The following is a 9,925-nucleotide window of genomic DNA, read 5'->3' as shown; positions in this document are numbered from 1 at the left end:
AAAATGTTGCTAATATGTTCAAACAATAAGTTTATATGACGTTTGAGCTCATTAATTTCTTCCCCGATATGAGGGATCACTCTAGCGAATGTACTCAAACATTGTATTTGGCTAATATATGAGATCACAGATGAAGAAAATAACTCCTATCTGTCGACCAGCTCTGTGCAAGTGATTCAAGGCATAATTTGTGCATATAGCTTTAGATAGAATAGAATATAATATCTTTCCACTGCTGCAACACTGGTCAACGAAACTCACTCACAGTAGACTTTGAGTCTGTGTGGCCACTTTAAGATATGATATGGAACCAAATTTGAATGAAAAAATCGAACCCACTGCAGCTTTAAGAAACAATTTGCTTCACCCAAATCCTTAAAAATAAACAGGCCAGGAGTTAAAATAATAATTGATCATTGAATAATTGAATTTAATGTAAAAAGTTATTTTGTTTGAGTTGGCAATGAATCACATTGAGCCAGAACTTGAAAAGACAAACCAAATTTCTTCAAAGTAATATGAAACGTTTAGGGCACGGGGGATGAGAATCAGAATGTGGTGCCAAGTGTTGTGTTCCCTGATCCCAGATATATATTCCATTTTGAGGACACTTTTATCCAAATCGTCTTACAATAGCCTACGGTGAGTGCATACATTCTTACCGCCGGAGCTCCCAGTCGGGAGAGACTAGAGTGGAAGCCTTGTCCCTCAGGTAGAGCAGGAGTTTGGGGGTATTTTGTTGTCTAAGTGTATCATACTGTTTGTGTGTGTATGTGTGTGTGTGTGTGTGTGTGTGTGTGTGTGTGTGTGTGTGTGTGTGTGTGTGTGTGTGTGTGAGTGTGTGTGTGTGTGTGTGTGTGTGTGTGTGTGTGTGTGTGTGTGCATGTTTGTGTGTGTGTGTGTGTGTGTGTGTGTACATTTTCGTATGTTTGTGTGGTTTGTGTGTGTGTGTGTGTGTGTGTGTGTGTGTGTGTGTCTGTGCGTGCGTGCGTGTGTGTGCATGCGTGCGTGCGTGTGTGTGTGTGTGTGTGTGTGCGTGTGTGTGTGTGTGTGTGCACGCCCATGTGTGTGTGTGTGTGTGTGTGTGTGTGTGTGTGTGTGTGTGTGTGTGTGTGCGCTTTCTGATTGACCATTAGGAGGTAGGCAGTCCCTGAGCATGCAGGGTGTACCGCACTGGTGGCCCCTCAGGCCAATTTAGTGAGAGAAAAGCACTTGGATCTCGGGCCTGTAAGTCTGAGGGTCCCCAGTGGGGGGCAGCGCAGCCCTGCAATCTATATTGGATTTATTCCTCTCCCCATCTATAGGCCCTGGGCCCCCTACAGAGAGGAAGTCTGACTGCACACTCACTGAGAGATTGTCTAAAGACAATGTGTTATTATGGGACACAGAGGACCGCGTGAACACAAGCAGGAAGCAACATGTGCACATCATTTGCACACACACATAGATTCAGGCCGGCACGTTGACTTAGAGAGAGGAAAAGACCCACCCACACACACACACACTTATACACACACACACACACACACACACACACACACACAGAGTCCATCGTGAAGTCATGAAGACACACATCATCTCAGCGAGGATGTTGTTACAGCACACTTTGGATCGCTGCGGGGGTCACACCAGGGTCAAGATTCACTGAGAGACAGAAAGACAGACAGGCATGCGGAGCATTAGACAGAGAGACAGGTAGACAGGGAGATAAACAGGCAGACAGACCGCCAGTGAGAGACACAGGCAAATAGACAGACAGAAACAACCAGACAGACAGACATGCAGACAGACAGACAGAGATAGTCTGTGTTATATCTGGTTGACCACTGCGCCAAGGGAAATGCTATTCTGATTAACGAAGGGACGGATCTAAAATGCTAAAATGGATCTTTATCATATTAAAGCAAGAAGGGGATTTACATAAAACTCAGACAAGGTCAGAGAGAAAAGAACTTCTTAATTTAGTCTAATCAACTGTCATTTGCATCGCGCCATTTGCACAAGGTAACGCTACTAACTGAATAAACGGACTGCTTCAGATTCGAGGGGGGCACTCCGGTTTTGATAGACTGGCAAGATAACTGATTTGCATATATTACTTTGATTATCTCATTACTAGGATGATTCTTGTGGGTTTTTTGACACTCGCGCAACCAAATTAAATCGAAGGCCTGCAATCAATAAAAGGGCAACGCGGATGTGAAAACACAAGGCCACCGGAATAGTGTGGTCAACCTGCGAGAGTGACTGAGTGATTGTGACTGTAGCAGCGGCGGTGGTGATGATGATGGTGATGATGATGATGCTGCTGCCGGTGATGATGATGATGATGATGATGTACCTCTTCAGAAGCACACGAACCAGGGGACTCGGCAGCAGTAGGCTTTGCTAGCTGGTGCCTCGAGCTCTTGATTCACATGTGATCACAGCCGTAATCAGCGGAGACAATGGGGTCGCAAAATTGCCGCTTTGGCATCGGTGACCTATCCACCTGCAATGCATCTAAGAGCGGGCACAATGGTGGGGTCTCTCTCTCTCTCTCTCTCTCTCTCTCTCTCTCTCTCTCTCTCTCTCTCTCTCTTTCTTTCCCTCTCTCTCTCCTTAGACTCCTTAAATGATAATGCTCACTGGAGACAGCACATCTGTCCTCCAACTCAACTGCTCAACTGTGTTGGGCGTGCACCTTCCCCATTACGCGTGCACGGCCGTCTTGGGTTCGAATTAGTATTATTTATCCGTTTTGTTAAGGCAGCGATTTGGAGAAGACTCCAGGTCTCTTTTTCCTATTAAGGGTCGCACTTCTCTGATAATGTAAATTACGAGTAAAGGGAAATTCGCATGTGTAAAATTCATGCTGTAAATAATTATAGCTCTGCAGGCCTTGCGAAATGTCCTGCCTATTCGGCCTCTCTGCTAAAACACCCGGGCCCCAATCTCAGAGACGGCGTCTTCGGTTGAAGCATTAAGTCATTAATTATTTTCCTTACATAAGGGCAAATTATCGAGTCAGTCGAGCGAAATTAGAACCCCTTTGTTTTTTATCCGCATTACTGTTGTAAATTACGGATGATGACTGCGTGCGCGATTGCCTTTGTTGTTCCGATCATCGCCTGTCGTTCTGAACTCGCACTAACAAAGTCATTAAATTGACTCCCTTGAGCTCTCATTATGCGGGCAGTTAATAACCGCTAATTAACGTTGCTTACGCGCTCCTTAAAAGCTCCCTCCGTCGTCCCCCTCCCCTCCCCGGTTCCTGTTCGGCCTCTCTCCGGCGGAGCAGCGTTCAATTATGCCACAGTAGCTTTAGAGTTGTTGTTGGAGGACAATCCGCCGTCACTAAAGGAGGTGCATTACCGCTCTGTAGGCAAAGGATCTCTACCCCCTTCAATTGTAATTACACCTGCTGCGGGGAGGGGGGGTTTTGCACGCTTTTCGTTAACTTCATTTCCCTGAATCAAAATGAGTCCTATTTCTTATTTGGCCCACGAGGCACTAGACAAACTATAACCAATCCATTGTTTGTTTCAATCGTTTGCAGCGTTGCAAACACATTATCTCACCACACATCTGGCGTTAACCATGTGGATAATCGGCACGTTATAATAAATATGTGCATAATAAATATGTTTCAACCCCACCAAGACGCTTAATATTTTGTCAATCCAAACACGAGTCCCGAGCTGCCACTCTTTCTATAGGCTACACACACCTCAACGACGGGCCTAGCGTGGCGGGGTTTAACTACATTTTACTGATTGAGTCCAGAAGATGGCGCCAGCTGAATGGCTCCAGGTGCCTGAGACGCGTGACCAACATGGGGACTGTGATCCCCCTTGATGCGCCTCATTGGGTTCTGCCCCCACCCCCCCCCCCCCGAGTCGAGTCGAGAACACAAGTAACCAAGGCCGCTATAGGCCTGGTGAATCTTTATATGTCGTGTTCTCTTAGTTAAATGAAGGAAGCGACATGCGATGCTGAAACATAAATAAATTCAACGCAGATTTTATAAAAAAAAAAAAAAAAAAAAGGTTATGGACTCACCCATGGGTCAAAAAAAACCCGTTTGAATTCAATGAATACAGAATCTGACATCTGAGAACCCCTCATCTAAACGAAAGGTGTGGGCGAATAGCACTGCAGTCACAGATGCAGACGCATCGAGGTCTCCCCCCCCCACCACCCCCCCCCTCTTCTAATGTATGCGCGTAATTAGCGCGTCTAAACAACGCGCACAGGTCCGGCTGACATGTATTTCTTTCTGCACCGGGTTAATAACAGTGCGCAGATAAATGAATCAAACGGCGGCCCTCAAATTACACAGCAACTCTAAATAACCGCCTGCATTACTCACGTCTGTTGGTGACCGCACAACAAGGAAGACATAACATTTTATATTGTTATTAGGCCTGGGGGCTACTCTCATTACCGGTTTGATTTGCGTGCAAATGGACGGGCTCAAAAGTTGCATGCACTGTAAACACTACAAATTAACAGGGAGTTTCATTTCACTATATTTTTTTCTGAATAACAGTTTAGGCCTACTCAGATTTGGATAAACTGCTGGAACATATATTAGGGCTATCACAAATACCAAAAATCTATAAGTAAATTGTAAAATTTACTGAAAACGAGTTGTAGATAAATACTTCTTTTTTTTAACGGATCATTGGCGATCTTAGGAATCCCTTCTCAAAAACTATCAGAGCGGTTATTAGGCCATCATTAAAAAAAAACGTTTACTATCTTCTGGACGTATATTTTAATGTTATCTTTTCAATGGCATGTAATGTTGGGCCGATACATAAAAGAAACGAGAGAGTAAATGGCGGCTTGTTGAAGTTTTGGATTGAATTCTGAAAATGATCCTTCTAACAGTGATGGCTTCTGAGGCGAGAATAGGGGTCACGCCATTCTCAGCGGGTTAAATAGACTTTCATTTAAAATTACATTCTCGATCCATCTCTCGCTCTCTGTCGCGCGCCCGCGCGGTGTCCCGGCTCCCCGCCCGGTGTCCTCGCGGCGACTCATCACCGTCACCTTCACTTTTTAAGTCAATCATGGCGCGCGGCCATTTGATCGCCCTCACAATTCCAACAGAGGCCAGGTAATTAGCGCGTGTGTGTACGCCTGTGGTGCTTGCGCGTGCATGTGTGTGTGTGTGTGTGTGTGTGTGTGTGTGTGTGTGTGTGTGAGAGAGAGAGTGCGAGAGTGTTTCAACCTTCAGACTTGTAATTAATTTGGTGTGTGTGTGTGTGTGTGTGTGTGTGTGTGTGTGTGTGTGTGTGTGTGTGTGTGTGTGTGTGTATTTGTGTATGCGTGTGCGTTTGTTTTATGGAGGCAGACCGACAAAGCTGAAAATATGTTAATATTTTGAGAAAACGATTTTCCAACTTCCAGTCAATTACATCTGGGCCTACTGATGGCCATATCCTCAAACAACGCACCAAGCCATCGTAATGTAGGTCAATCATACACATCTGCATTTAATTGTTTTAGATAAATTGATTTAGGCCTAGTTGACAAAGACGATTATAACAGTCCCTGCAGTCCGTCATGATGTATGATATAGCTAATTTTAAAGCATCAACTGTTTTATTTCATTGCCATCACTAAATTGCATACTGTGTTAAAGCACAATGCTTAATTAAACAATGTTTTATAATCTAGGTTTATCAATCACTGCGGTATTTGAGGGGTTGAACACAAACTCCGGCCCAGATTACACTCCACGACAATCCACGGTGCATTTAGACATGCATGCCATCCTCCATTTAAGATAAAACATAACCATTCTCCCATAGGCCTCTAGGTGATGCTTCAAACATAACCATTGAACATTATTTAAAAAATGTTAGCTTCTAATTGAGCTAAGACCCAGCCATTGCTCCATCTAAACCATAAACCATAAAAATAAATAATACTCATTAATTTGAAATTACTAACGTTTTTCCTATTATTATTGTTTATTTTTAAATGTATTGTTATTGTTATTGTTATTGTTATTATTATTATTATTATTACTATTGTTGTTGAAGATTTAGCCTAGTTTTCGGTTATTGATGTAGATATTATTATTATTATTATTATTATTACAGTCCAATATTCCATATTTGTGGGGATATTAGCATCTCCTAGTGTAGGCCTAAGTGATGATAATAATACAATCATCACTAAATAATCTTTACTTTAAAGGCTACACTAAGAAACAGCAATAAAAACATGACAAAAAAACCTTCCCTCAAGCCAAACTCATATTGTAAACCTCACGATGAGACAGAAGCTCTGAGCTCTGTTGGGAGTTCATTCCGTCAGGCAACGCACACTCCATGTCAAGTTTTACTGCGTTTCTCACAAATGAACTTTAATGGCTAAAATATATAAAGCTGCCCCCCTCCCACCCCCCTTCCTCCCCTCTCCCTCCCTCCCCCACGTGAACCAATCAGGCAAGCGATAATAGCCCACACGTCGGTGCCAGCGCGCGGAGAGACAGGCGGAGCGCGAGGCAGCAGCAAAAAGCTGTCTGTCATTAACGGCGGGAGAGAGCGAGAGAGTGAGAGAGCGAGAGAGTGAGAGAGCGAGAGAGCGAGAGAGCGAGAGAGCGAGAGAGCGAGAGAGCGAGAGGGCGAGGAGTGAGTGGAAGCAAAGTCAGGCGGCGGCACAGCGACTCGAGTGAGCGGAGCACGAGGGACCAGAGAGAGAGAGAGGGACACCTTTACGCACGCTTAAGACAAGCATAAGACGAACGCCGACACACACACACACACACACACACACACACACACACACACACACACACACACATCAAAATGAGTGGTCAATTCGAGGAAGATATCCACGATCGGGACGAACGGAAGAGTAAATCGCCCACCTTGCTGTCCTCGTACTGTATCGACAGTATTCTGGGCCGGCGGAGCCCCTGCAAAGTGCGTCTGATCGGGGCGCAAACTTTGACAGGTCTGGCAAGCCGAGGCGAGCTGCACAAGACCGCGGAAGGTAAGAGGCAGCGAGGAAGTTCAGCGTTTTCGTTTAGGCCTACATTGCGTCGTTTTAGAGCCGTCTGTTTTTTTCAAGCAATGATGATTAAATTGTAGTTTAGCGTTCGACAACAACAATATGACACAGGCCTGTTTACCATGCCTTTGACATGTATGTCCCTTATACATTTCACGAAAGACCAAGTCCAATATGCCCATGTATAGGATGCGTGGATATTTAGGTAGACCAACTCAGCACACTAGCACACAGCACACAGCAGGACTCAAGTAAATAGACAACCATGGATTTACCTTCTTGTTGGTGAGGCATGTCTGTGCCTTAGGCCACGGACAGAAAGACCTGCATGGTTCATGTGGTTCTGCTTCCAACGACTTGAGGCTATTTGTAAAAATAAAAATAAAAAATAAAAACACGGGGAAAGGTTGACATCTTTGGCCCATTTCCTATTTATAGGCCCTACGAAAGACCCCCTATCACCGGACCCGGACATGCATCTCCCACCCAAGCTACGTCGGCTGTATGGCCCAGGGGGGAAATACCTTCACGACCACGGCGACAAGTTCGACCGGGACAGGCTCATGCTGGACCAGGCCTGCGACAGCCTGAAGATCAGCCAGGCTCCACAGGTGAGCATCAGCCGCAGCAAGTCCTACCGGGAGAACGCGTCCCTCAGCCGGGGAGAGGGCGACCAGAGCCCCGGGGAAGGCTCGGAGGACAGCAGCCTGGGGCTGGTGGAGTTGGGGCCCTTGAAGTTCGAAGAGGACAACCCGGGGAAGGCAGAGGAGACGTGCAGGGACACGGCGATAGCGCTTTCCCCCAAGGACGAAGAGCGGGAGAGCTTGAACGCGGGGGATGGGGACGGGAGGGACGGGGAGGACAGCGTGTGCCTCTCGGCGGGGAGCGACTCGGAGGAGGGGATGCTGAAGAGGAAGCAGAGAAGATACAGGACTACGTTTACCAGTTACCAGCTTGAGGAGCTGGAGAGAGCGTTTCAGAAGACCCACTACCCCGACGTGTTCACCAGGTCAGTGGAAAATACCACAAAGCTCGGCCTTCATGATTATATTTATATAATTGTATAAGAGGTGTTATTTTTTGTATTGTTATTATTGCTATTCTGTTATCAATTAGTTGTTTACATTGTTTTTAGTTCCGATGTTTGATTATTATATGATTATTATAATCCATTAATTACTGAAACACATAAAATATTTTTACTCAATTGCACGAAAAAAAACAACGCGAATAATAACAACGAAAAACAATACGCAATAACCACAAAAGTAATAATACAACAACAATTTATGACACAGTACTTTGATAATAATATATAAAATATAATAATACAAATAAAAATAATGTTGTGTGTATTATAACATGTATATAATAATAATGATCATAATAATAATACATTTAATATTAATATTAGTAAACGCGAATTAATCACCAATTGCAACGTGGTCATTTGTAAAGTACAATAATTGAACTGGCAGTCAGAGAGACGACAGCAGCACGGGGGCCTGCTCGTGTTCTCCTCGTGTTTATCCTGCTCTATTGTCCCGGCTGACATGGACCTGAACGCCTCGTCGTGTGAATATTAAACGCATTAGCTGGTGTTACTTTGAGCCCAAATTTGGGGCCCTGTCGTGGAGCTCAAGGGCAAGAAAACGAACCGTATCTCGTTCCACGCACGCAAACACACGCGCGCGCGCGCACACACACACACACACACACACACACGCACGCACGCACGCACGCATACACACACACACACACACACACACACACACACACACACACACACACACACACTGTCTCTCGCTCTCACACAGAGCTAGACAGACACATACTTTTTTTATTACAATAAATCGTTTACCTGAAATTAAAATGTATACAAAGGCATCATTGACAGGTGTCTACTCGTAACGCCATGACACAGTCTTTATTTTAGACTTTTAGTGCTGCGGGATATTTCTATTTTCTATCGATTTATTTTAAAGGCGTTTGTCTCTAATTTGCGCTGCAAGCCCATCTCGTAGTTTAGGGTGCACCGATTGCTTTGTGGCAGGCTCGTTTAGATGCCATTATTTCGGCCATTATGTTGTTACATTTTCTTTATGATTGTCGGTGTAACAATCTCTATAGGCCCCTTTTCAGCAAACTGCTGACAGACAGGCAGAGCAGAACATAACTATGGCTTATTTGAACAGTTCAGGGAGGAAAAAAACGACCCTATTTTGCTTGTCTAGGCTATTGTTGACAGTGAACAGTAAAGAGGGACAAAACATAAATGCTTTATTGCGCCCAAACGCTGACCTATAACCTTACATATTCTCATTTTTTCCTCCTTCTCCTTGCAGGGAAGAACTGGCGATGCGTCTGGATCTCACCGAGGCACGCGTCCAAGTAAGCTTCCATCTCTTTATGGCCGCTTTTCACAGACCCATCATACCCCCATCATCCCCATCGCTCGTACATCAAACACAGGAAACTAAAGTCTTCTAATGTTTCATGCGCCATAAAAAAAAGGGTTTATCATGCAACATTTCCAAGATAATAAATGGCGCTATGCGTCACCGGTTCTGAGACGACACACACACGCGCAATTTTTAGCCCGTAATTTATTACAGTGAAAACGTGTTAAATGTCCCCGAACGCTAAGTGGGGAATGTCTTTTCCTGTTATCGAATGTTATTACATGCAATTGTGGATGTTTTAGAGGCAATTAAGCCAATGCAGGCTATTCATAAAAGCTCACTTAGCGACCTGGTAAACAGCAGGTCTACTCTGCTTTCTGCCGAGGATCACTCTGTTTGAATTCCCATCTCTGGGGGATACAAGGGGGGGGGGGGGGGGGGGAGAGAGAGGCAGAGAGGAGCGGCAGGCAGAGGGCGTATAAAATGGGAGCGAAAGAAAGGAGGGGAGAGAG

The 9,925-nt window shown here is 44.9% G+C and overlaps 1 pseudogene across 1 annotated transcript; it reads left to right on the top strand.

The window, feature by feature from the left end:
- Positions 1 to 6,690: 6,690 nt before the first annotated feature.
- On the top strand, positions 6,691 to 9,402 carry LOC311372557 (aristaless-related homeobox protein pseudogene; annotated as a pseudogene). Its single transcript has 3 exons — positions 6,691 to 6,993; positions 7,450 to 8,020; positions 9,357 to 9,402. The product of its transcript is annotated as an aristaless-related homeobox protein pseudogene (transcript).
- Positions 9,403 to 9,925: the final 523 nt, after the last annotated feature.

Source organism: Micromesistius poutassou, assembly GCF_964030765.1.
Source record: "Micromesistius poutassou genome assembly, contig: SCAFFOLD_5012, whole genome shotgun sequence".
NCBI lineage: Eukaryota > Metazoa > Chordata > Actinopteri > Gadiformes > Gadidae > Micromesistius > Micromesistius poutassou.
The sequence above is the reverse complement of the archived record's forward strand: the minus strand, read 5'-3'. Positions and strand labels throughout refer to the sequence as shown.